Source organism: Oryx dammah, unplaced genomic scaffold, assembly GCF_014754425.2.
Source record: "Oryx dammah isolate SB20612 unplaced genomic scaffold, SCBI_Odam_1.1 HiC_scaffold_10, whole genome shotgun sequence".
Classification (NCBI taxonomy): domain Eukaryota; kingdom Metazoa; phylum Chordata; class Mammalia; order Artiodactyla; family Bovidae; genus Oryx; species Oryx dammah.
The window spans coordinates 7,380,283-7,408,260 of NW_024070194.1; positions in this window are offsets into that span (position 1 = coordinate 7,380,283).

A 27,978-nucleotide genomic window follows, 5' to 3' on the forward strand; every position below is an offset into this window, starting at 1 on the left:
AAAGATTTTTTAATGAAGGTATTTTGTTTTAAAGCCACCATTTAGCTTCCCCTGGGTCCAAAGCCTTTTCTCTAGGATCAGGCCCCTACTTATCTGAAAATCTTTGCGAGATAAGCAAAAAGAACAATGACTGTGTTAAATTTCCAGTTGCCAATGAGCTATGGAAACCAGGTGACCAGGACCTGGCGTCTGTGCCTTTCAAATCCTGGGAAAATGTAAGAAGCCCTATATTGAATTGTTAAATTCAAATTAGTTAGAAGTTTCAATTGTTCCAAGCATTATTCTCCTAAGAAAGCAAATGCTCACAGTCTAAATCCCTTCAGCCCTCAAACACCCTGCAGCTCCATGAGAACTCTGGTGTTGATGAAGATGCTCCGTATCCAGGATGAATCAGCGTCCACTTCCTGGTTGCAATATTATATACGTTTGAAAGATGTTGCTATGGGGGAAACTTGGGAGAGGGTACACAGGACCGATGTAATTTCTTACAATGTCACATGAATCTTCAGATATCTCAAAATAAATGCTTAATTAGGGGAAAACTCAGAGGTTACAGCATCTGCCTTCAATGCGGGAGACCCGGGTTCGATCACTGGGTTGGGAAGATCCCCTGGAGAAGGAAGTGGTAACCCACTCCAGTATTCTTGCCTGAAGAATACCATGGACGGAGAAGCCTAGTAGGCTACAGTCCACGGGGTCGCAAAGAGTCGGACACAACTGAGCAACTTTACCTTCACCTTCAAGGCCAAGAAGAAGCAACAGTTAGAACTAGACATGGAACAACAGACTGGTTCCAAATTGGGAAAGGAGTATGTCAAGGCTGTATATTGTCACCCTGCTTATTTAACTTCTATGCAGAGTTCAGTTCAGCTCAGTCACTCAGTCATGTCTGTCTCTTTGTGACCCCCGTGGACTGCAGCACACCAGGCCTCCCTGTCCATCACCAACTTCTGGAGTTTACTCAAACTCATGTCCATTGAGTCGGTGATGCCATCCAACCATCTCATCCTCTGTTGTCCCCTTCTCCTCCTGCCTTCAATCTTTCCCAGCATCAGGGTCTTTTCAAATGAGTGAGTTCTTCGCATCAGGTGGCCAAAGTATTGGAGTTTCAGCATCAGTCCTTCCAATGAATATTCGGGACTGATTTCCTTTAGGATGGACTGGTCAGATCTCCTTGCAGTCCAAGGGACTCTTAAGAGTCTTCTCTAACACCATAGTTCAAAAGCATTAATTCTTTGGGGCTCAGCTTTCTTTATAGTCCAACTCTCACATCCACACATGACTACTGGAAAAACCATAGCTTTGACTAGATAAACCTTTCTTGGCAAAGTAATGTCTCTGCTTTTTAACATGCTGTCTAGATTGGTCATAACTTTTCTTCCAAGGAGTAAGCGTCTTTTAATTTCATGGCTGCAGTGATTTTGGAGCCCAAAAACATAGTCTCACACTGTTTCCACTGTTTCCTCATCTATTTGCCATGAAGTGATGGGACCGGATGCCATGATCCTAGTTTTCTGAATGTTGAGTTTTAAGCCTCTCATCTTTTACTTTCATCAAGAGGCTCTTCAGTTCTCTGCTTTCTGCCATAAGGGTGGTGTTGTCTGCATATCTGAGGTTATTGATATTTCTCCTGGCAATCTTGATTCCAGCTTGTGCTTCATCCAGCCCAGCATTTCTCATGATGTACTCTGCATATAAATGAAATAAGCAGTGTGACAATACACAGCCTTGACATACTTCTTTCCCTATTTGGAACCAGTCTGTTGCTCCATGTCCAGTTCTAATTGTTGCTTCTTAACCTGCATACAGATTTCTCAAGAGACAGGTCAGGTGGTCTGGTATTCCCATCTCTTGAAGAATTTTCCACAGTTTGCTGTGATCCACAAAGTCAAAAGCTTTGGCATAGTCAATAAAGCAGAAGTATTCTATGCAGAGTACATCACTTGAAATGCCAAGCTGGATGAATCACAAGCGGGAATCAAGACTGCCAGAAGAAATATCAATAACCTCAGATATGCAGATGACACCACTCTTATGGCAGAAAGCAAAGAAGAACTAAAGAGCCTCTTGATGAAGATGAAAGAGGAGAGTGAAAAAGCTGGCTTAAAACTCAACATTCAAAAAACTAAGATCAGGGCATCCAGTCCCATCACTTCGTGGCAAACATGTGGGAAAACAATGGAAACAGTGAAAGACTTTATTTTGTTGGGCTCCAAAATCACTGTAGACAGTGAATATAGCCATGAAATTAAAAGATGTTTGCTTCTGGGAAGAAAAGCTGACAAACCTAGAAGGCATATTAAAAAGCAGACACATTACTTTGCCGACAAAGGTTCGTTGCTAGATGCAAACTATTTATAACTTTTAGAATGGATAAACAAGGTTCTACTGTATAGTATAGGGAACTGTATCTGATCTCCTGGGATAAAACATAATGGAAAAGAATATAAAACAAGAAAGTATACGTGTGTATAACCAAGTCACTTTACCATACAGTAGAAATTAACACAACATTGTAAACCAACTATATTTCCATATAAATAAATAAATACAAAGTTTAGTCCATGAAAATATAGGCCTTCAGATCTGCTGAATCAGAATCTGCATTTTAAAAATACCCCAGGGAATTCCCTGGTGGTCCAGTGATGAAGAGACTGTATGTTCACTGCTGAGGGCCTGGGTTCAATCCCTGGTTGGAATACTAAGATCCCACAAACCACATGGCATAGCCAAAAAAAGTTTTTTAATAAACAAAAAATAATCCCCTATTATCCAGATTTAGAAGTATTTAACAGTGTTGTAGAATAAAGATGCACTTTTTAAAATCAGTTTGCACTTTTCACCAAAATAATCCAACTGAGGTGTGATTTTAGGGAGACTACTGGTGCAAACCGAGGTCAGAAAAAACATGCTGAAACTTCCCCTCTGGGGTGCGTCGGCACTCTTTCTGCCACGTCAACCACCTCCAAAATTGTGATGCTCCAGGGATAAATCCAAGCTGACATGAGCCATGGTTCCTTGAAATCAGGTGTTTATAATTGAATGAGTCAAAGAAGAGCAACCCAGGACAGACACACACAATCTTTACAGCACTGAGTGGGGCTTAAATCCGCCTGGTCAGCAAAGGCAAACTTCCAGAAAATAAACCAGCTAGGATCATTCCAGACCTCAAATTCTGGACGCTACTCTGGGGTCTTGCCTGGGCTGCTAACTTTTATAAGTGTGTTTGGCAAGACTTCAAAAGCCAGATGCCTTGGCCGCTTGGTTCTTGCAACTGGCAGTTAGTATACAAAATGCCTTCTCCTCTCCCAAATATTAAGGTCTTATTTGGAGGGGAAAAAAAATTGCCCCCAGGTTTTAAAGAGGCTGTGAACAAAGGCTGTTTGGACTTTGAAGCCCCACCTGGAGGAAGCAGCAGCTGTCTGTCTTTGAAAGATTTCTCTAGCACCAGCTTTCATGCAACGAATCTTTGTCCAGCTTGGTTCAAAGTCCAAAAGAGAGCCTGGCTCTAGCAGAGTTCCGCAGATTTCAGTCGGTCGTGTAAAGCCTTTAGGAATCTTTCCGTGGCCACAAACCACTTTTTAATTCCTTAATAGTTTTTTTTTTTTCCTTTAAGTTGGTTCACCTTTTAATTTACATTTCTTTAAAAAGGAAAGTTCATATGATCTGATTCTCTTCCTAAGCCAACTATGGCTTCCTTCAGAAGGCTGAGAGCATATCTAGGAAGCACTGTAAGCCTTTGCTACTCAAAGTGAGGTTCACGGAAACCTAGCAACTCAGGATCCAACTCAGAGATGCTGAATCAGAATCTGAATTTTAGAAAGACTCCCACCCCTCCTCCCTACCCCAGATATAGGCTTTGGGAAACAGTGGCCTAAGAGGCTAAGTACAGAGAAAAGAGACCAAGTCTCAGTCTCAGGGAGGAATCCATTAAGGAACTCAAGAAAGTCTGAGTAGCTTCAGAATCCTCTGCCTTGGACAAAGCATGCTGGGACCGGGAGGTGCCCTCAGGGTCATCCAGTCACTCCAAGTCCAGTTTAGTAGCCTTCTGGCTTCTTTTCCCACATTATGAATCTGTTTTGAGATAGTGATGACCCTATGTTCAAGAGGTGAACACAGGATTTATGCTTGGCCAGTGAGACCATGGGTACGGTGATTGGTTCAAGGACAGAGTTGTGATTCAAGCCAATTCTTAAACTTTTGTTAAAACAACTGCCTAAGAGTTGCTAAGTAAGGAGTAAGCTTGTTACTTCTGGGGCCATCTCTTAGTGAACTTTTGCCCAAGAATAAAGGGCAAACAGAACAAGAGATGAAAAGTAAGACCATGTATTCAGGACATCGTTTCCTGGATCCAGCCATATCTGAAGCTGAAGCCCTTGAACTTTTGAATTGTGCAAGCCCATCAATTTCTCCTTTTGTTCTTTTTTGAAAGTTTTCTATTTTTTGGAATTGACCAATATGCATGGGTGCTCATTCACTCAGATGTGTCTGACTCTTTGGGACCCCAGGGACTGTAGCCCACAAGGCTCCTCTGTCCTTGGAATTTTCCAGACAAGAATACTGGAGTGGGTTGCCGTTTCCTGCTCCAGGGGATCTTCCTGACCAAGGAATCAAACCCGAGTCTCTTGCATCTCCTGCATTGGCAGGTAGATTCTTTACCCCTGAGCCATGTGGGAAGCCAATTGACTGATAGGCTGCTGCTGCTAAGTCGCTTCAGTCGTGTCCAACTCTGTGCAGCCCCATAGACGGCAGCCCACCAGGCTCCCCCGTCCCTGGGATTCTCCAGGCAAGAACACTGGAGTGGGTTGCCATTTCCTTCTCCAATGCATGAAAGTGAAAAGTGAAAGTGAAGTCGCTCAGTCATGTCCCGCTCTTCGCAGACCCCATGGACTGCAGCCTACCAGGCTCCTCCATCCATGGGACTTTCCAGGCAAGAGTACTGGCGTGGGGTGCCATTGCCTTCTCCGACCTATACACAAATAACCATAATTAAATATTTATAATTGCAGACACTATATTTGCCTACTCAAAACATAAAAAAATTCTTCCTATTTACATCGGAATTCTGGTTGTGAACAGGTTTCCTTCTGTTGGCCATGTATTTCCAGGAAGATGGGTCCTGGTCCCAGCCTCAACCTGAAGAAGAGACGCTTGAGAGATAGAGCCAATCATGGGGACGCAGACACCTTGCAGTGATTGGTGGGGCACTGTCACGTGATACCCTCTAGACCAATAAGAGGAGAAATCTGCTGAGTGCACCCGGGAAAGGTCTTTCTCGTAAACAGAGGTATATGACATTGTCATTAGAATGTTTTGAACTGTGGATTTCATTTTGTCACCACCAGTGAGCAAAGCTAAGATGCTGAGTGAAGCGGAGAAGAAATGCAGAAAGAATGTAAGTCCTGACCCTGCTTGAGCCCCTGGGAACCGTCTCTACCTGCGGCTCCTTGTCAGCTCCAAGCATTGCTGTCTTGTCAGCAAAGTGATTTCATGAAAGCCTCACAAACCTACAGCAACAACTGGGCAAAGAGAGAATATATTCAGGGTTCTCTCTCTGTTTTTTGGCTGTGCTGGGCTTCATTGCAGTGTGCGGGCTTCTCTTATTGTGGAGCATAGTCCACCCAAGAGGCTGTGGGCTCCACTGTTGAAGCTCACAGGCTCAGCTTCCCTGAGGCATGTGGATCTCGGTTCCCCAGTGTGTGTAAATCACTCAGACGTGTCCGACTCTGCAACCCCGTGGACTGGAGCCTGCCAGGCTCCTCCATCCATGGGATTCCCCAGGCAAGAATACTGGAGGGGGTTGCCATTCCCTTCTCCAGGGGATCTTCCTGATGCAGGAATTGAACCCCGGTCTCCTGCATTGCAGGCAGATTCTTTACCGTCTGAGACACCAGGTTTCCCAAGCAGGGCTCAAACCCACGTACTCTGCATTAGAAGGTGGATTGTTAACCTCTGGACCACTGCGGAAGTCCTCAGGATTCTCTCTTGAAAGAGAAGGAATTGTTTCCATGCAGGAGCCTCAGCTACAATCCTATATCATGTTGGCTCTGACTTGGTTATGTGCCCATCTGTGACCCAAAGACTGATGTTCAGTTCAGTTCAGTCGCTCAGTCATGTCCGACTCTTTGCAACCCCATGAATTGCAGCACGCCAGGCCTCCCTGTCCATCACCAACTCCCGGAGTTCACTCAGACTCACGGCCATCGAGTTCGTGATGCCATCCAGCCATCTCATCCTCTGTCATCCCCTTCTCCTCCTGCCCCCAATCCCTCCCAGCATCAGAGTCTTTTCCAATGAGTCAACTCTTCACATGAGGTGGCCAAAGTACTGGAGCTTCAGCTTTAACATCATTCCTTCCAAAGAAGTCCCAGGGTTGATCTCCTTCAGAATGGACTGGTTGGATATCCTTGCAGTCCAAGGGACTCTCAAGAGTCTTCTCCAACACCACAGTTCAAAAGCATCAATTCTTCGGCGCTCAGCCTTCTTCACAGTCCAACTCTCACATCTATACATGACCACAGGAAAAACCATAGCCTTGACTAGATGGACCTTAGTCGGCAAAGTAATGTCTCTGCTTTTGAATATGCTACCTAGGTTGGTCATAACTTTTCTTCCAAGGAGTAAGCGTCTTTTAATTTCATGGCTGCAGTCACCATCTGCAGTGATTTTGGAGCCCCCAAAAATAAAGTCTGACACTGTTTCCACTGTTTCCCCATCTACTTCCCATGAAGTGATGGGACCAGATGCCATGATCTTCATTTTCTGAATGTTGAGCTTTAAGCCAACTTTTTCACTCTCCTCTTTCACTTTCATCAAGAGGCTTTTTAGTTCCTCTTCACTTTCTGCTATAAGGTGGTGTCATCTGCATATCTGAGGTTATTGATATTTCTCCCGGCAATCTTGATTCCAGCTTGTGTTTCTTCCAGTCCAGCGTTTCTCATGATGTACTCTGCATATAAGTTAAATAAGCAGGGTGACAATATGCAGCCTTGACGTACTCCTTTTCCTATTTGGAACCAGTCTGTTGTTTCATGTCCAGTTCTAACTGTTGCTTCCTGACCTGCATACAGATTTCTCAAGAGTCAAGTCAGGTGGTCTGGGATTCCCATTTCTTTCAAAATTTTCCACAGTTTATTGTGATCCACACAGTCAAAGGCTTTGGCATAGTCAATAAAGCAGAAATAGATGTTTTTCTGGAACTCTCTTGCTTGTTCCATGATCCAGCAGAGGTTGACAATTTGATCTCTGGTTCCTCTGCCTTTTCTAAAACCAGTTTGAACATCAGGGAGTTCATGGTTCACATATTGCTGAAGCCCGGCTTGGAGAATTTTGAGCATTACTTTACTAGCATGTGAGATGAGTGCAATTGTGTGGTAGTTTGAGCATTCTTTGGCATTGCCTTTCTTTGGGATTGGAATGAAAACTGACCTTTTCCAGTCCTGTGGCCACAGCTGAGTTTTCCACATTTGCTGGCATATTGAGTGCAGCACTTTCACAGCATCATCTTGGGATGAAAATACATTGATTGGCTTCAGTCAGTCTGAACCCAAGTCTGGAGCATCAGGTAAGGTAACTACCCCAGAAGACATGGGATGAGAGTGCGAGAGCTGGTGTTTTGTGGTCCAGTAAATTTGTCTTGGAAAGGTTACAAAAGGATACTTAAAATCTCTTTCAATCCACTGAGCCATATGACTTCAAAAGAAAAAAGATACACGGTGCTTAGCCTTATGGGGGATTAAGAAAATGTGTATCCTATGATCTCTGCTCTCAGAGAATTTACAAGTGAGATTAACTGTTCCTTAACAGATTAGCTTGGAAAATCTGACTTCGGAGACTATATTTTTGGTTGAACACTCTATTCGAATTATATGAGCCACTGCAACAAATAAACCCCAATGTTCCAGGGTTTGCATAACAGAATTTTGTCTCCTGTTTATGGGGCCATCCTGTGCTGGGTTGCCAGTTGACTGACAGTTTTTCATCACTGTCTGCGTCCAGAGGAGGCAGGGAAAAGAGTGGGGAAAGAGTACATGTTTCTTGACTGCCTCGCCTCGAGCTAACATAGATTACTTTTGCTCCTTCTATTTGCAAGAATGAATTGTCTGGCTGTGCCTAGATGCAAAGGAGGGTGGGAAAAGTTCCTGGCTGAATAGCTTCTTGGAAGCAACAATCCTATCCCAAGGGTAACTACTCATCTCTGCTACTCAGATTTTGCCTATAATAATGGCAAGTATCTATGAGAACGCAGAAATCCTTGGACATGCTTAAGCAACTTAAACCCTATACCAAAGTTTCTCATTGAAATATGGGGCCAGATAATTCTCTGTGGTGGGGACTGTCCTGACCACTGGAGGATGTTTATAGCACCTCTGGCTCTATCCAGCAGATGCTGGTAGTCTTTACTCTCACTGCTGGTTGTGACAACCAAAAATGGCTTCTGGGGCACAGAACATTTCCATCCTTTAAAAAGTTGCCTTCTCCCCTCCCCCAAACCAGTTAACCCCTATTCTGACCTCTATCACCATTAGTCTGGCCTGTTCTTGGACTTGATATAAATGGAATCATACAGAATGAACCCTTATGTATCTGGGTTCTTTCACCCAAATAATGTTTCTCAGATTCAATCATATTGACTGCTGGAGGTATCAACAGTTTCTTTCTTTTTTAACTGTTTCTTTCTTTTTATTGTTGAGTATTCCATTTTCTGGTGGAAAGACGGTAAAGAATCTGCCTGTGATGCAGGAGACCCGGGTTCAATCCCTGGATCTGGAATCCCAGGAGAAGGGAATGGCTATCCAAATCCAGTATTTTGACTGAAGAACCCCATGGACAGAGGAGCCTGGTGGGCTACACTCCACGGAGTCACAAAGAGTTGGACACAACTGAGCGACTCACACTTTCACTCTTTCATTCCATTTTCTGACTGTACCACCATTTACTTATCTGTCCTCTTGTTGGTGGACATTTCCAGTTGGGTCTATGAGAAAAAGCTGTAATGAACATTCCTGAACAAGTGTTTTTGTGGTCATGTACACATATTTCTCTTAACCCCAGAGTAGAATTACGGGGCAATGGCACCCCACTCTAGTACTCTTGCCTGGAAAATCCCATGGATAGAGGAGCCTGGTAGGTCCATGTGGTCGATAAGAGTCGGACACAACTGAGCCACTTCACTTTCACTTTTCACTTTCATGCACCGGAGAAGGAAATGGCAACCCACTCCAGTGTTCTTGCCTGGAGAATCCCAGGGACGGGGCAGCCTGGTGGGCTGACATCTATAGGGTCACACAGAGTTGGACACGACTGAAGCGACTTAGCAGCAAGGTAGGTATATGTCTAACTTTATTAGACATTGTATTGACCTTTTAAAGGAACTAGTCTATTATTTTTATTATTTTAAAAGTAATACATATTCATGGAAAAATACCAATGCTCAGAATAATAATAGTTAAAATTTGTTCAATGTTTACTATGTGACAGGGCACCATTCTAAGTGTTTTGTTGCTGTTGTAGATGTTTTAGGACTATCTTAAATCATTTAGGGACTTTCCTGGCAGTTCAGTAGTTAAGACTTTGAGCTTCCACTCCAGGGGGCATGGGTTCAGTCCCTGGTCAGGAGACCTAAGATCCTGCAAGCCACACAGGGCAGCCAAAAACAAACAAAAACTTTAACTCCTTTCGTTCTCAAGCAGCCCCAGGAAAGCAGACATTGGTTGTCATCTCCGTGTGAATAGGGAAACACTGATTTGCAGAGGAAGGCAGTCACTGGCTCAAGTCATTCGCCAGTCAAGTGGTCAAGCCCCATGTGAGTTCAGGTCACCTGGCTCTGAATCTGTGCTTTGATCTTAGCTACAACTCTGCTATTATCACCTGTCTGGCCAAAGTTGTAGATGGACACCAAAAGCCTTCTTGCACCCTTCCCCTCACCCTTTCCCCCTGCCCAGGCTCCATCCCCTGAGGGAACCACCTTGAACTCAGTCTCTGCTGTCTTTCTAGAACATTCTTTGTGTTTAGGCAGCTGAGAGTCCCTTGGACTGCAAGGAGATCCAACCAGTCCATTCTGAAGGAGATCAGCCCTGGGATTTCTTTGGAAAGAATGATGCTAAAGCTGAAACTCCAGTACTTTGGCCACCTCATGCGAAGAGTTGACTCATTGGAAAAGACTCTGATGCTGGGAGGGATTGGGGGCAGGAGGAGAAGGGGACAACCGAGGATGAGATGGCTGGATGGCATCACTGACTCGATGGCCGTGAGTCTGAGTGAACTCCGGGAGTTGGTGATGGACAGGGAGGCCTGGCGTGCTTCGATTCATGGGGTCGCAAAGAGTCGGACATGGGGTGGCAAAGAGTCGGACACGACTGAGCGACTAAACTGAACTGAAAGAGACTGAGGTTCAAAGGCAGCCCACGCCTAGCAGTGTGACCTTGGGAACGTCTCTGAACTCTCTGCAGCTTCCTCATCCCTAAGCTGTGCAGAGGAACAGCATCCATCCCCCAGCGTGGTTGCAAACACAGGTTCAAGGCAAACCCTCCAAGATGTTAACTTCCAGTGTCTCGGGAGCCCCTAGGAGGCCAAACAGGGTTGGGGGGTGGGGAGGGGGTGTTGATACACACCTCCTTCCCTCCCCATCTCAGTCCAGAATGATAATACATGAAAGTGGACCCCAGGGAAGCTCCCGACATTAACATGAGAAAGAGGTGTGTGTCTTACAAAAACACTCCCCTCTGAGAACTTCAGAAAGCCAAGTAGCCTCCTGCTAAAGCAAGTGAAATTGTTAGTGGCTCAGTCCTGTCCAGCTCTTTGGGATCCCATCGGCTGTAGCCTGCCAGGCTCCTCTGCCCATGGGATTCTCTGTCGATGGGATTTCCCAGGCAAGAATATTGGAATGGGTTGCCATTCCAGGGGATCTTCCTGACTCAGAGATTGATCCCAGGTCTCCTGCATTGCAAGCAGACTCTTTACCATATGAGCTACCAAAAAAGCCCCAGTCTCCTGCTAAGACAGCTCCAAACGCAATCTAGAGTGTTGCCATTTCAAACCAAAACACCCCCAAGAACCCCAAGATTGCAAGCTCCATCCAGGCCTGAACTGGATTTGGGGATGGGCAGAGAGAAGAGGGACCCAGTCCCCTGAGCCCAACCACCCCACGTGTGTGTGCGTTTGTGTGTGTGCATGTGTGCATGTGGCTTGTGTGGCAGTAAATTTGCTTGGTAATCCTGCCCGCTCTTACAGGCTCTGTGGGAATAAATGACGATATTACAAATATGTGCCAATAAAACACATTGTTTCTATACCAAATGGAAATACAGTGTGTAGACTGTTTTGTAACTTTTTTCTTAATTTTCTTAGACATATTTTCGATAACAGAAGACTTTTTTTTTCTTTTTAAAGCCTGCTGTACACCATTTTATAGACAGACCACCATATATTCGGCAAGGTGCTTCTCAAACCACCAGATAGATGATGGATGCAGGGCTTGGTTATATTCTTTTCTCTCCTTTTGAACACGTCTGAAATTTTCCGTTATAACATAATAATACAATAAAGGAAAGCACCATGCTATAATAGAATTTTTCTGTGTCAGCCTATAAAGCTGACTTCTCTCTAAAAGTCATCCTCCTTCATATGGATAGAAAACTACAGTTAAAAATCTAAGTACTATAAATGAAATTAGAAATTGGTGCATTAAATCTGTCCAACTGTGAACTCGCGAAGGTTGCTTTCATGCTTGTTCAGAGCTCATCTTGATGGCTTCCTGATTCTCTGAAGACTGTTGGATAAGGCAAAGAACAACAGCTCTCAAAAGATCATGTGGTATCTTAAGAAAGTGACTCATTGGAAACTTGAAGTCAGGCCCTGTAGGTTACTTACAATAACAGTTAACTCTTACATAATGCTGTGCTGTGCTTAGTCGTTCAGTCATGTCCAACTCTTGTGACCCCACAGACTGTAGCCTGCCAGGCTCCTCTGGTCCATGGGATTCTCCAAGCAAGAATACTTGGGCTTCCCTGATAGCTCAGCTGGTAAAGAATCCGCCTGCAATGCAGGAGACCCCGGTTCAACTCCTGGGTTGGGAAGGTCCGCTGGAGAAGGGAACAGCTACCCACTCCAGTATTCTGGCCTAGAGAACTCCATGGACTGTATAGTCTATGGGGTCGCAAAGAGTCAGACACGACTGAGCAACTTTCACTTATATAATAATGACAGAATGCCAACCCTTCTTGCTTTATGCAAGTATTAACCCACTTTATTCTTCCATTAATCTCCAGATGTATAGTCTAGTATTATGCCCATTTTACAGATGAGAAAACAAAAGCACGGAGAGCTTGGATGACTTGCCCAAGATCCCACAGCTAGTAAGAGGTAGGACCAGGATTTGAAATCCATGACCATACTCTTCATTCTTATTTTCCACTGCCCCTCTATTAATTTGGCAATGCATCGCTAGCAATTTACTAAGTATCAGATAACAGGGAACTGGGGGCAGGTTGGGAAGAAGAGTGAAGATCATTCTGTGCCATTCGGTAGAAATTGGGTGTCCTGATAGCAATAAAAATCATCAATATTACTTCTGTTCCCTGGGAAAGCTATAAAAGAATAACCACCATTTTAGGGAACTTCTTAAGTTCTGCAGTGCTAGGAGAAAAATACATTGTGATCATTTTATTTATGTCAACAAATATTCTGTGTACCAGCCCTGTTCCAGGCACTGGGGAAGCACTGTGACATGGTTTAAACCCACATGAAGCTTATTGGAACCCGTTTCCATCAATATAATGAGTAGAAGGTATACTGTATGAGTTCTAGAGCCCAGACCTTGAAAGGCCTTGCAGCTTCTATTTTCACTCACTTGGAACTCTGCCCTAAGTCCACCAGGTCAGCAAAAGCACTGAAGGAAAGACCTGAGGGGAAAAAGACTCAGGCATCTGGCTGTCCCAGCAAACCCAGAAGAACCATACCCAAAGACTCATAAGAAAAAATAAAAAAATGTTTTAAGCAATTGAGTTAAGCAAGATAGCTTCTCTGAATCTCATCTGTAAAATGGAGATCATCAAACTTAGCTTGTTAAATGACTGGCAAATGAGATGATACAGAAGCCGTGACACAAAAAGTGTGTATTCAATATATGGTGGTCATTTCCTTTATACAACAAATCACAACACATCATTCACGATCTACTTTGTGTGGAGTCAGGGAAACCAGGTCCATCTCAGATCACAGAGGCCCAAACAAGGATCAAAAAAGCTGGAGTTTTCTTGTCTTTTCTTTTTTTTTTGCTAATTTAGAGCTGGAGCCTCAGAAATTAATAGATGCATTAGAGTGTCAAAGCCAGCTTTGTTTTTCTTGGTGCATGAGGAAAGAAAACAGAGGAAAAAAAATTGCATTTCATCACTTGCTTGGTTTAAGAAGACCAAATAAGTCAATTAACTTGAAAGTGAGTGTCCAATCACTGGGCCCTCCTGCCAGGCACAAACACTTACTGGAGAGTGGATCAGCACTGGCAAAGTTTCACCTGATCACTGTCAAAATGTTTAAATACAGCACCACAGTGCACACGCACGACTTTATCTCTTTGTCACTCCTGGAAACCTCTGGTTTGATTCCAGCAGTTTAAGCTTCCAAAGAAATGTTGAGTGAAGGCCGTGAGGGAGGAACTGATATCTACACCATCCCCCCAGGCAGGGCAGGCCCTCAGCTAGCAAGTTCCCTGGACTGGGTCCTATCTTCTTCCAACCCTGCGTGCAAAATCTCTAACACTCCCAGTGTCACGAACAGCAGACTTATTTTGGGACCACAGATGGATCCAGGTTTAGTGGGACCTGAAGATTTTGCTATCTGGGAAAGCCTTCCTTAAAAACTAGCAAACGAGACTTCCCTGGAGGTCCAGTGGTTAATACTTCACGCTTCCACTGCTGGGGGGCACAGGTTCAGTCCCTGGTCAGGGAACTAAGAACCCACATCCCTTGAGGTATGAGCAAAAAGAAAATAATAAAACCAAACAAATGAACAGAATGATGAACACAAAATTTAAGTGTAAAGGTGAATACTGACTTAAAATGAGAAATCACACACACACAAAAAAAAAAACTATGAGGGATGGGATAGTAGCCAAAGCCCCAAATGGCCCCTAGTGATCCTTTGTTCCACTGGCTCTCACAGCTCTGTGTAGGCTTCCCCACTCCCACACACACATAGCAGTGGGCAGGTCTGTAAGACCAAGAGAATCAAGCAGAATGATGATACATTGTCACTTCTGAGATAAACTTATAAAAGACACCAAGTTTGTCTTGGTTGCTTTCTCTCTTTATTTTTTTTTTGGCCACTCCATGTGGCACATGGGATCTCAGTTCTCCCACCAGGGATCAAACCAGTGGCCCCTGCACTGGAAGCACAGACTGTTAACCACTGGCCCACCAGGGAAGTCCCCTCTTTCTCTTCCTTAAATCACTTGCTCAGCCAGCTGCTCTGCCAGCAGCTGGCTTATGAAGAGGCCCGTGAAGCGAGGGACCATACTTCCTGCCAACAACCACATAAAAGAGCTAAAGCCCCATCCTCCAGTCCTGCTGAACCTCAGGTGACTGCAGCCCCCCATGGGAGACCCAGACCACTCAGCTAAACCCTCCTGGATTCCTGACCCCGCCCCAGAAACTGTGCAAGAAATGTTGACTGTTTTAAGCTCCTAAATTTCGAGGCAGTTTATTCCATAGCAATAGACAACTAATACAGTGGCCTTTGAGACTTGTGTTATTTTCTTCTGAGGTTTCTGTAGGTAATTTACCGTAAATGCTCTTGTACAAAGGCTTCCTGTTTACTGCCTGGCTTCCATCTGCACCAAAATCCTTGTACAACTCGCAGGGTTATTGTGTGGCCCTACTTCCTAAAAGAATATGGGAGCAGAGAACAGAAGCTCCATCTATATTTGTTGAATAAATGAGTAAGTAAACCAACTGATGGTCCAATGGTTAAGAATCCACTTGCCAATGCAGCGGACACAGGTTCAATCCCTGGTCAGGGAAGGCTCCACATGCTTTGGGGCAACTAAGCCCATGTTCCACAGCTATTGAAGCCTTCACACCTAGAGCCTGTGCTACACAACGAGAGAAGCCACCACAATGAGAAGCCCTCAGACTGCAACTACAGAAAGTGCAGGAATGAAGGCCCGGCGTAGCCCTTAGTTAATTATTTTTAAAAAGACTCTGGCAGGCATATAGTTCATCCTTATTTTACATTCAGGAAACAGAAGCTCAGAGATGTTAAGTAACTAGCTGAAGATCACACAGCCTGTCACTGAGAGAGTCTTATTCCTCTATGGATGGCCTGTAGGGCCCATTTCTTTGATTTTTTCATGTATCAAGTCCATACTAAGTGTTTAACAAACGCAGATGGACTCAAAGCGTTAATGATATGGCCCATCTTTCTCTCCTCTGGGTAAATGTCTCTTTAATGGAGAAAGTGAAACAATCTGGGGTGGAGGAGGCAGAGGAATTGTTGTTGCCTTCTTTATCACAGACAGTAAGGGAACAATGCAGGACTTAGTGAAGCAGAACCTAAAAAACTAACAAAATCACTTCAAAAGTATCCAGAGACTAAATCTCAGAATAAAAGGGGTTTGTGTTTCATTTCATTGCATTATAGTCAAAAGTTGGTTTTGTTGGCCTTAAAAGGCCTATGTAAAAACAACTTTTTGAAGGCTACGTGAAAACAATTCATTACCGTCTGGTTTGAATTTCACTCTTTTGAACAATTACACAATCTCCAGATTGACGCACACAGTTAGGGGGCCGGGTCCTCAAGAGTAACCATGGGCAACGCTTGGCGAGCACTTTCTTCCCTTTAAGTGGTCATTATAAGTTAGTCAAGTTCAAAAGTTAGCTGTGTGTCCTGGGAGCCTGGGGGTGGGGGTGTGGATCGTGGTGAATCACGGGACTGCTCTGGCTTCCTCTGAACCCTGGAATTCTCCGAAATTGTAATGATCTGGGAGGTTTATGGATATTCTAATTAGGCCATGGGTAATTTAATTTTGGAGTGGTGAAACTGTCTCCTACATGTTCACAGAATAAACACAAAAGCTTTTGAAAATTAATGGACTTGTCCACTGAGTTATTATTCACAAAAGTCTCTTCAACTTCAAGCATATTCTCTGACCCATATTTGGTGCTCAATAAATTAACAAAGTTGTCAACTTGAATAGGAGTTCATTAAATACCTAAAAGCTCTGTCTTTTTTTATTACCTCCAGGCCTCTGGACTTTCTGTTCTGTCTGATTATAGGATCGGATGGCTCCTCAATGCCAAGGATAGTCAATAAGTCAATATCCACTGTTTTCTTAACTCCCAATATCCATTCTCCTCTTCTCAGGAAACAAGCCCTTATTTTCTTTCTAGGCATCTACCTCTCCCCATCCCTCTCTCATGTGGTTTTGGAGGACTGATCTCCCTCCAGAGACGGCCATGTTCCTGGGCCTCCTCAACCTGCGGGCTCAGTTTCCCGGCCACACTCTGGATCAGAGAGAGACATGTGATCTAAGCTCATCGAGTCAGGCCCAAACCCTCTGCTTTGCTTTGTCTTTTTTAAGAGATTTAATTTTTTTTTTTTTTTTTAGAGCAGTTTCTGATTCACAAGGACTTCTGTACCAGTCCAGTGGCTAAGACTCCATGCTCCCAATGCAGGGGGCCCAGGTTTGATTCCTGATCCTCAAACTAGATCCCACATGCCGCATCTAAGAGTTCTCATGCCACAACTAAAGATCCTGCATGCTGCCACAAAGACTGAAGATCCTGGGTGCCATGACTAAGACCTGGAGCAGTCAAATAAATGAATAAAAATAAATATATTTTTTTTAATTGAATAGAAAGTACAGGGCGTTCCCATACACCCTCCCTCCTAATACACACACACTTCTCTACCCTCAGCATTCCCCACCAGATGGTACGTTGGCTACAAACTGTGAGCCCACACTGACACATCATTGTCACCCAAAGTCCGTAGTTAACCTCAGGGTTCAGTCTTGCTGGTGTATCATTCTGTGCTCGTGCGTGCTCCGTCGCTCAGTCCTGTCCAACTCTTTGCCACCCTATGGACTGTAACCTGCCAGACTCCACTGCCCGTGGACTTTTCCAGGCAAGATTATTGGATTGGTTTTGCCATTTCCTACTCCAGTAGATCTTCCCCACCCCAGGATCAGACTCTCATCGCTTGTGCCTCCTGCATTGGGAGGCAGATTCTTTACCGCTGGGCCACCTGAGATGTAGAATGGCATGGGTCCATGGTACAGAACTGTCTCACTGCCCTAAAGATCCTCTATGCTCCACCTATTCATCCCTCAACCACTGATCGTTTCTCTGTGTCCATAGTTTCACTGTTTCCAGAATGTCCTATAATTGTAATCACAGAGTACCGAGCCTGTTCGTTTTCCCTTGCTGCTGCTGCTACTGCTGCTAAGTCGCTTCAGTCATGTCTGACCCTGTGCAACCCCAGAGACAGCAGCCCACCAGGCTCCCCCGTCCCCGGGATTCTCCAGGCAAGAACACTGGAGTGGGTTGCCATTTCCTTCTCCAATGCATGAAAGTGAAAAGTGAAAGTGAAGTTGCTCAGTCATGTCCGACCCTCAGCGACCCAATGGACTGCAGTCCACCAGGCTCCCCTGTCCATGGGATTTTCCAGGCAAGAGCACTGGAGTGGGGTGCCATTGCCTTCTTAGCATTTACATCTTTCCGTGACTTGGTAATTTGTTTCATTTTAGCACTAAATAATTTTGCACTGTATGAAAGTAGCACAGGTTATTTATCTATTCATTTATCAAAGGACATCTTGCTTGCTTCCAAGCCTGGCACCTATAAACATTTATTGAACTTCCCCGGTGGTGCAGTGGTTAACAATCTGCCTTGCAATGCTGGGAACTAGGGTTCAATCCTTGGTCTGGGAAGATCCCACGTGCCAAGGAGCAGCTAAGCTCCTGTGCTATGACTACTGAAGCCCTCACTCTAGAGCCCGTGCCCCCAAACAGAAGCCACCACAAGGAGAAGCCTGTGCCCCCCAACTAGAGAGTGGCCCCTGCTTGCCGCAACTAGAGACAAGTCCGCACGTAGCAACAGAGACCCAGGTTCCATGCAGATGCAAGTTTTTAACTAATCTGGGCTAAATACCAAAAAGTACAATTTCTGGATTATACAGTAAGAGCATGTTTAATTTTATAAAACTCTCTTCCAAATGGCCATACTGGGACTTCCCTGGTGGTCCAGTGGCTAAGACTCTACGCTCCCGATGCAGAGGGCCCGGGTTCAATCCCTGGACAGGGAACTAGAGCCCACATGCTGCCGCTAAAAGACCCTACCTGCTGCAACTAAGGCCCAGAGCAGCCAAATACAGAAATACATGGAAATAAGCATTGCTTTAAATGGCAGTACCATGTTCGCTCTGCTACCAGCAGCAGACAGGAGCTCCTGTTGTTCCCCGGTCTTGCCAGCGCTTGGTGTTGCCAGTGTTTGGGATTTTAGCCATTCTAAATATCGATAACCCCAGATATGCAGATGACACCACCCTTATGGCAGAAAGTGAAGAGGAACTAAAACGCCTCTTGATGAAAGTGAAAGTGGAGAGTGAAAAAGTTGGCTTAAAGCTCAGCATTCAGAAAATGAAGATCATGGCATCCAGTCCCATCACTTCATGGGAAATAGATGGGGAAACAGTGGAAACAGTGTCAGACTTTATTTTGGGGGGCTCCAAAATCACTACAGATGGTGACTGCAGCCATGAAATTAAAAGACGCTTACTCCTTGGAAGAAAAGTTATGACCAACCTACATAGCATATTCAAAAGCAGAAACATTACTTTGCCGACTAAGGTCCATCTAGTCAAGGCTATGGTTTTTCCTGTGGTCATGTATGGATGTGAGAGTTGGACTGTGAAGAAGGCTGAGCACCGAAGAATTGATGATTTTGAACTGTGGTGTTGGAGAAGACTCTTGAGAGTCCCTTGGACTGCAAGGAGATCCAACCAGTCCATTCTGAAGGAGATCAGCCCTGGGATTTCTTTGGAAGGAATGATGCTAAAGCTGAAACTCCAGTACTTTGGCCACCTCATGCGAAGAGTTGACTCGTTAGAAAAGACTCTGATGCTGGGAGGGATTGGGGGCAGGAGGAGAAGGGGACGACTGAGGATGAGATGGCTGGATCGCATCACCAACTAGATGACCGTGAGTCTGAGTGAACTCCAGGAGTTGGTGATGGACAGGGAGGCCTGGCGTGCTGCGATTCATGGGGTCGCAAAGAGTCGGACACGACTGAGTAACTGAACTGAACTGAACTGAACTGAACTGAACAGCTCTGTAATGATATTTACTTACGGTCTGAGTTTGCATTTCCCTGATGACCTTGCCATTTGAGTATCTTCTTTGATGAGGAATGTATTCAGATCCTTTGCCTATTCTGTAATTAGATTGTAGACTTTCTTAGTGTTGAGTTTTAAGAGTTCTTTGTCTATTTTGGAAAACAGTGTTTCATCAGGTACGTCATGAGCAAATGTTTTCTCCCATCTGTGCCTTCTCTTCTCATTCCCTTGACAAACACTAAAGTTTTGTTGTATCATCTAGCAAAGTGGTATCTCCCTGCTGAGGTTGCTGAGAGGATGAGACAGAAGCCAGGAGCAGCTGGTCACTATTTTACAACCATAGGGAAGAGGCAGCCTGAGATTAGAGTCAAAAAAAAAAAAATGAAAACAGCTCACAGACAGATAAAGGACAAACGGCTCATAAACATATAAAAATAAGATCATCTCTTACAAGAAATGTATTTAAAGCTATAAAGTGGCATTGCTTTTCACCTACCAGATTGGTAAAATGAAAAACTTTTAATAATACTAATTTTAATTATTTTATTTTATTTTGTGCCTGTGATGGGTCTTCGTTGCGGCTGGGGCTTTTCTCCACTTGTGGCAAGCCAGGGCTACCCTATAGTTGCGGCGGCTTCTCCTGTTGCGGAGCACAGGCTCTGGAACACAGGCTCAGTATAACTGCCTCCCAAGCATGTGGGATCATCTCGGATCAGGGATGAAACCCATGCCTCCTGCATGGCAGGCAGATTCTTTACCACTGAGCCACTAGGGAAGCCCTAAGAGTTTAACAAGTTAAATAATATTTTTATTTACTAATAATAATTTGTTATTTTTAATAGTTTTACTGATTTTTGATTGGTAAAATGAAAACAGTGTTTTTCATCTTAATTTTTTTTTTCTGATTTTTTGGCTGTGCAGCTTGTGGGGTCTTAGTTCCCCAACCGGGGACTGAACCCCCACTTCCTGCACTGGAAGCGCAGAGTCTTAACCACTAGACCAGGGAAGTCCCCCAAAATTTTTTAAATTTGCTAAGGGTGTGGGGAAAATGGCACTGTCAATTGAACTGGGGTTTGGATACAAATAACTGAGGCACGAGAAACTGGTGACTTAAGTGAGACAGACGTTCATTTCTTCTATCATGTAAAAGAATTCTGTAGGTCAGCTGTCCAGGGCTGGTATGTTAAGTCTGTTTCCCCAAGGGTCCTGGTTTCTTTCTGTTTGCTTGCTTCATCTAGCCTGTCACTCTTAAAGCCACAGGACTCAGGATAGCGGCTGGAACACCATCTGTCCTATCTGCATCCCTGCAGCAGGAAGCAAGGAGAGAGAGAGACAGGTACACCCTTTCCTTTCTGGAAGCCTCCACTCACTTCCACTTACATCTCACTGGCCAGAACTGAGTCATGTGACTATACCAAACTGCAAGGGAAGTTGGGAACATTAACCATTATCCTAGGTGACAATAAACTACACTAGAAGTTGGTGTTCAGTTAATATGAAGAAGGAACAAAAAATGGATGTTGGGAAGTAACTACACATTCTCATATGTTATTTGGCAACAATAGAATTCATATTCGTCTCAGTTGCTTTTTAATAAATTGTTTCACTTCACATTGTCAGTACTTTTTTTTCAGATAAGAAAACGAAGGCAACAACAGATGAAGTAACTCACCCAAGGACTGTATTAATCAGGATTCTTGACAGTAAGGAACAGAAATCCAAATGAAATTAGCTTATGAAAAGAGAAGTCACAGGTTCACTGGATTCCAATAACACTGACAGTTCCAGCTTCAGGTATGGACCGACCCAGAGGCTCAAAGAGTAAGATCATGATCCTCCCTTCATCTCTGGGTCATTTCCTTTGTGTTGGCTTCATTTTCAATAAGCTTTCCTCAGATGGTGGCCCACCAAAGCCCACAGTAGGTATAACCCTATATCGTATCATACTTTCATAGAAAAAGAGCACATTTTCCCAAGATTTCTAGTAAACATCCCAGAACTGACTCTCACTGGACTGCTTTGGGTCACGTGCTCATCTCTGAGTCAATCACCAAGATCAGAGAAGAGCTATACTAGGGACCAGGCAGATCTGAGAGACCTGGTTATTCATGGAGCCCAAGGGTTGGAATAGGGGGTGGGGGGCAGGGTCAGCCCCACCAGAACCAGTGACTAAGAGGGGAGGGGAAATTCCCCTGAGGAACCCTGGAGTGAAGTTCCTACAAGAAGGAGGAAGAGTTGCTAGGTGGGCTGAACTACAGACATCTACTATAGTCATGCGGTAAATCGGGGCAAGGTCACGCCTGGAGCCCAGTTTCCCAGTTCCTAGTTCTCTATGCACAACAAGGACCCCAGCTCTGCTGGTTGCCTAGGAACCCACTTTTAAGAAATCACAAAATGTAAACACGGCCTAAAGGAGAAGTAATCAGAGGAGAATCTTACACGAAGGGGAGAGATTGAGAAGGCTCTCGGAAAAGCGCTCAACTTTTGGACTCTTACCATATTCACCTTGTCAAAAAGTTTTTAAACTGATGAATTACATTCCAAAGGACTGAAATAATTTGCAGATGTGATCGAGGAAATGCTGTTAGTAATCTTTGAGAAACTGTAGCAAGTGGGAATGGCTAGAAGATTGTACTTGGGCAAATGTTTGTTGCTGTTTTAGTTGTTCAATGGTTTCCAACTCTTTGCAACCGCATAGATTGTAGCCCACCAGGCTCCTCTGTCCATGGGATTTTTCCAGATGAGTGAAGTGGGTTGCCATTTCCTTCTCCAGGGGATCTTCCCAACCCAGGGACTGAACTCTGCTCTCCTGTGTCTGCTGCACTGGCAGGTGGATTCTTTACCACTGCACCACATGGGAAGTGTCTCTCACCCACCTCCAGTTCTATAGATTGACTCCAGGAGAAGGAGCTCTGAGTCAAGCAAGGTCAGTAATTTCCTTTTTGCTGAAGCCAGGAGAAGCTGGAATATGAATGTGGGTGTTTGTTGTCATCTGCAACCAAAACAGTCCTACCTAATACTGTGCATTTTACAACCTGTTTTTTAAATACAAAAATATATTTGGGGAATCCTTTCTGCATCAGGACATAGACTTTATCCACATTTATTTTAATGATTATATAATTACACTGTACACTTGTATCACATTTCACTTAAACAATTTCCCTGAACCATTCTTTTTTTTTCCCCCACTTTGCTGGTGTGGGGGTTCTCAATTCACCCCCCAGGGATTGAACCTGGGTCACAGAAGTGGAAGTACCAAGTCCTAACCATTGGACTGCCAGGGAATTCCATACACCATTCTGCCTGACACTGTTCCTAAAGAGTAGAGACCAGACCAGCATTTTTCAAGTCTCACATCTCAATCCATGAATTTCATATTGCATTAATAGGTTCTGAAATTAATTTTCCAAGTTATGATTAATACTTCATTTACAAGCAAACTGCTGCTGCTGCTGCTAAGTCGCTTCAGTCGTGTCCTACTCTGTGCGACCCCATAGACGGCAGCCCACCAAGCTCCCCTGTCCCTAGGATTCTCCAGGCAAAAACACTGGAGTGGGTTGCCATTTCCTTCTCCAATGCATGAAAGTGAAAAGTGAAAGGGAAGTTGCTCAGTCGTGTGCAACTCTTCGAAACGCCATGGACTGCAGCCTACCAGGTTCCTCTGTCCACTAGACCAAAATGAAATAGGAAATAATGAAATGAAATAGAAGCTATCACAATACGCTAAATGACATATATTGAAACCAGAACTTTTATTTCAGCATATGGGTACATGTGTATACTGGATCATATTATAAAATTTATATTTTACAGGGGATCCATGTCCAAAAGATTGAAACACACAGCTATTGACTGTCCTATTGTTACTTAACTTTTTATATGTGTTCATTTTCGCTTATAAACCAAGAACTAAACTTTCAGAGTGGGTAAACTTTTAGACTTGTTTTATTGGGGACAAAATACTCTTCCCACCATCAAACCAACAAAAACCAAAAGCTTTGATTCAGTCTTAATAAAGGTTAAAAGAAGTTCTAGGCCATCTTGGGCTTTTTTTAACCTCAAATACTTCGAATTTTTGGTAAGATAAGGTTGGGGGTTGGGATACTTCTGACTCTGATGACCTCCCCAAGCTTAGAGAACAAGGAGATCCAGACAGGTGGTAAAGGTCTTTTTTTTTTTAAGTTAAATTTTACTGGAGTATAGTTGATTTACAAAGTTGAAGGGTAAAGGTCTTAAGTTTACAGAGGCCCTGGCTTTTCTAACATTCTCTAAGGAGAAGCCAGAAAACTCCCAGTTTCCTTTTGAGTTCTTCATGAGCCATTTAGTTTTTTTTAAAAAAAAGAAAAAGAGCAGGTCACTCAATATGTATATTTTAATTTATTTGACTGCATCAGGTCTTATTTGCATCATACAGGATCTTTCATTGTCGCAATGAAGAGTTGACTCTCTAGTTGTGGCATGCGGACTTAGCTGCTCCAGGCATGTGGGATCTTAGTTCCCTGACCAGGGATTGGACCCCATCCCCTGCAGTACAAGGAGAATTCTTAGCCACTGGACCACCAAGGAAGTCCCTGGTCATTCGATATTCAGTCAAAATTCTATTTCTAGAAGCCTGCCAAAGATTGTCTTGTTCTTTAATTTAGAACACAGATCTACAAATTGTTTAGGTCATGGGCCAGATAATAAATATTTTAGGCCTCTTCCTCAGTGATTCAACTCTGCCACTAGAGGCCCCAAACAGCCACAGACAAAACATAAATGAATGAATGTAGCTGACTTTCAATTCAGTTTATCAACATCGAAACCTGAATTTTATATCATTTTCATGTATTAAAAATTATTCTTCTTTTGCTTTAAAATAAATAAATCAATTTTATTTTTTATTAAAATTTTTTATTTTTAAAAATAAAAACCCTTCTTAGCTCACTGGCTATGAAGTGAATATCTTTGTGGTAGTAAAAGGAATCCATTAGCTTTTTAAATTTTAAATGTTTACTTAGCTTTCTGAATAGGTAATTTACCATGGGTCAGAATTCAAAAGGTACAAAGAAAAATGTTCCCCCAACTGCATTCCTGAGCCACACAATTCCCTGTACCAAAAATAAGCACTGGGTCAACTATCTTGTTGATCTTTATACTGTCCATGAATATACAAAGAAATTGTTTTTATACAGGTTTTTTTTTTTCTTACAAGTCCACATTGTTCTGAACTTGCCTTTCTTCACTTATTCTTGCAAGTCATTGCATAACAAAACGTAGAAACCTGTCTCATTAATTTGCAGCTCATAATTACATTGCATAAGTCAGAGGCCGGCAAACTAAGGCCCATGGGCCAAATCTGGCCATTGTGTTTTTTTTTTTTTTGTAAATAAAGTTTTATTGGAACATAGCCATGGCCATTTGTATAGGGTATGACTTCTTTTGAACTACAGCTGCAACAGAGACCGCATGGTCTGCAACACCTGGAATATTTACTTTCCAGCCCTTTACAGAAAGAGTTTGCTGACTGCTAGTATAGGTGTTCTATAGTTCAAACATCACTTGACGAGGAACATTTAGTCTCCAATCTTTTGTGACTACAAATAATATTGCAATGCATAATCTGCCTACGCACAATTTTCCATGCACATTTCTCATACGTAGGATAAATCTTAGAAGTGGAATTGCTGGGTCAAAAGGTATGTGCATTTGTAACTGTGATAGAAATTGCCAGATTATCTCCAAAGAGATTATAGGTGGATCTTTATACGCATGCTCCCATCAGCAATACACGACAGCAATAAATTTCCCAACGCATCTGCCAACTAAGTGCGTTATCAGACTTTTTGATCTTTATCAAACTGGCAGGTTAGAAATGGCATGTCAGTATGATTTTAATTTTCATTTCTCTCCGTGTGAGTGTGCAATGACAAATTACCGCAACACTGATGGTTTTAAACAACAGAAATGCATTCTTTCACAGTTCTGGAGGCTAGAGGAGGAAAACCAAGGTGCTGGCAGGGCTGCACTCCCTTCAAAGAATCCTTTCTTGCCACTTCCAGCTTCTGGTTGGGCTGGCTTTCTTGCTGTTTGCTGTCTTGTAGAACATCCCTCCAATCCTTGCCTCTGTCTTCACATGGCCTTCTCCCCTGTGTGTCTGTGCCTCTATGTCCAAATTTCTTTCTTCTTATAAGCACACCATTCATATTGTATTTAGGGCCCATCCTAGGGCTTCCCTGGTAGCTCAGCTAGTAAAGAATCCGCCTGCAATGGAGGAGACTCCTGTTTGATCCCTGGGTCGGGAAGATCCGCTGGAGAAGGGATAGGCTACCCGCTCCAGTTTTCTGGCCTGGAGAAGTCCATGGACAGTATAGTCCATGGGGTTGCAAAGAGTCAGACGTGACTGAGTGACTTTCACTTTCACTAGTCCAATATGACCTCCTTTAACTTGATGACATCTACAAAGACCTTATTTCCAAATAAGGTCTTGGTAGACATGAATTTTTTACAATTTTTATCAAACTATCATTGATTTACAATGTTGTGCTAGTTTCAGGTATAGAACAAAGTGATTCAGATATATATATATATTATATATATATAATATGTATCTCTTTTAAACACTTTGCTATTATAGGTTATTACAAGATATTGAGTATCAGTCCCTGTGCTATACAGTAGGTCCTTGTTGGTTATCTGTTTTAAAAATAGCTGTGTGTATATTTTCATCCCAACCTCCTAATTTATCTCTCCCCCACCTTTTCCGTTTGGTAGCCATAAGTTTGTTTTCTGACTGTGAGTTTATTTCTGTTTTGTAAATAAATTCGTTTGTATTGGACATGAATTTCTTAAGGATGATATTCACCGCAGTAAAATTTGCAATCTGCTCATGTTTTACATCACAAGTGAACCGTGTTAACCAGACATCACTATCAGATAGTTAGATATCTAATTCATTAGTTAGGAGTCTTTAGTCTCCAAGTCTACTTTCTTTCCTAGCCCAACACACAACTCAGATAAAGTTAAAACAGTGGCTCCGAGGGAGTTCCCTGGTGGTCTACTGGCTAGGAATCAGCACTTTCACTGTTGTGGCCCCAGGTTCAATTCCTGGTCGAGGAACTGAGATCCCCACAAGTCGTGTGGCGTAGCCAAAATTTAAAAAATAAAATCAAAATAAAATTTTTTAAATGGATGGTAGCTCCAGCAGATCTGATTCCAAGCACAAAGTTTGGGCCTCTAGAAAGGACACAACCAGTATTTGATGAATTAAATTGAACTGTGAGGGGAAAAAAGTTTCCTTCTAAAATAATAACAGCTGATATTATTATCACTTATTGTTATTATAATCATACAGTTATTATATAATATTTGTGAGTGTTTACTTAGAGCCAGGCACTTGTCTACATGTATTAATTCAGCTAACCTTTCAAAGATAAATTGAGGCTCAAAGATTTCCAACTAGGAAGGGGTAGAAGCAGGATTGCAGCCCAGGTGATCTGACTCCAAACCACTCAGCTAAGCTTTTTGAATAAGTTTCAAAAGGAAGGCAGAAGTTTTCAATCTTAGAATTAAGAAGGTTTGGGGATTTTTTTCCCCCATCCTCTGTAAGATTTTAACATATGAGACACAAATACAGTATATAGCTCAGCCTGTGATTTCGAACAGTTTCCTCCTCTAAAGGACATCTAGGATGGTGATCATTGTGACCTTTTCATTTCTTTTTTTTCTTTCTTCTTCCTTTTTTTTTTTTTTTATCCTATGTACACTTCCTCAACACTCTTCCTTTACCCTATGTTGCTAGTTCAGATCAGGAAGATTAAGAAGCCATAAATAACTTTTCTGTGAATTATTCTACAGGAAGTTCAGTCTGATCAGATCCTGTTTGCCAGTGGTGAAGCACAAACAGACCAATACATAACCCAAGTCAGAGTTTCTGAGTAAAAGATGAGCAACGCAGTCAGTCCCAGTTCTCACTACATTCCTCCCACAGAGAGACCCAGTGCAGAAAGCACTCAAACTGCTGAGTAACTGAGCAACTCCCCTGCTTCCTACATACAACGCACAACTGGAAAAAAAAGGACACTTCAAGGATCAAAAGTTGAATAACATAATCACGCATTACATAAGACTTTGCAGTTCCAATGCTTAAAAATACATCACAAATCCATAATTATATTTTCCTTTTAACATATAATGACAGAGGTCCATTTTAGCACTTACACGTGCTCCCTGATGGAAGCTTAAACAACCCTCTTTAACATAAAGACTATTTCATTTTTTTATGTTCAGTTATTTTTTGCTGGGAGGGACGAGAGATGACAGGGAGGAAAACAGTTTTCCATCTCTTCCTAGTAAATGTATTCAATTTTATAAATGTGCTCCAACTTGGAACCGCAGATTCTGAAAACTACTAGCAGTCATGCAGGCTAGATGGGCTGTGCCCGTTACTAGCTGTGTAACTTTGAGGAAATTAGTTAACTTCTCTGTGCCTCAGAGTCCTCATCAACAAGTGAGCAAAATAACAATACTTCTCTCACAGATACATGGTATGCAATATACTATACATATAAATAACTCGATGGACATGAGTTTGAGCAAGCTTCGGGAGTTGGTGATGGACAGGGAAGCCTGGAGTGCTGCAGTCCATGGGGTGGCAAAGAGTCGGAT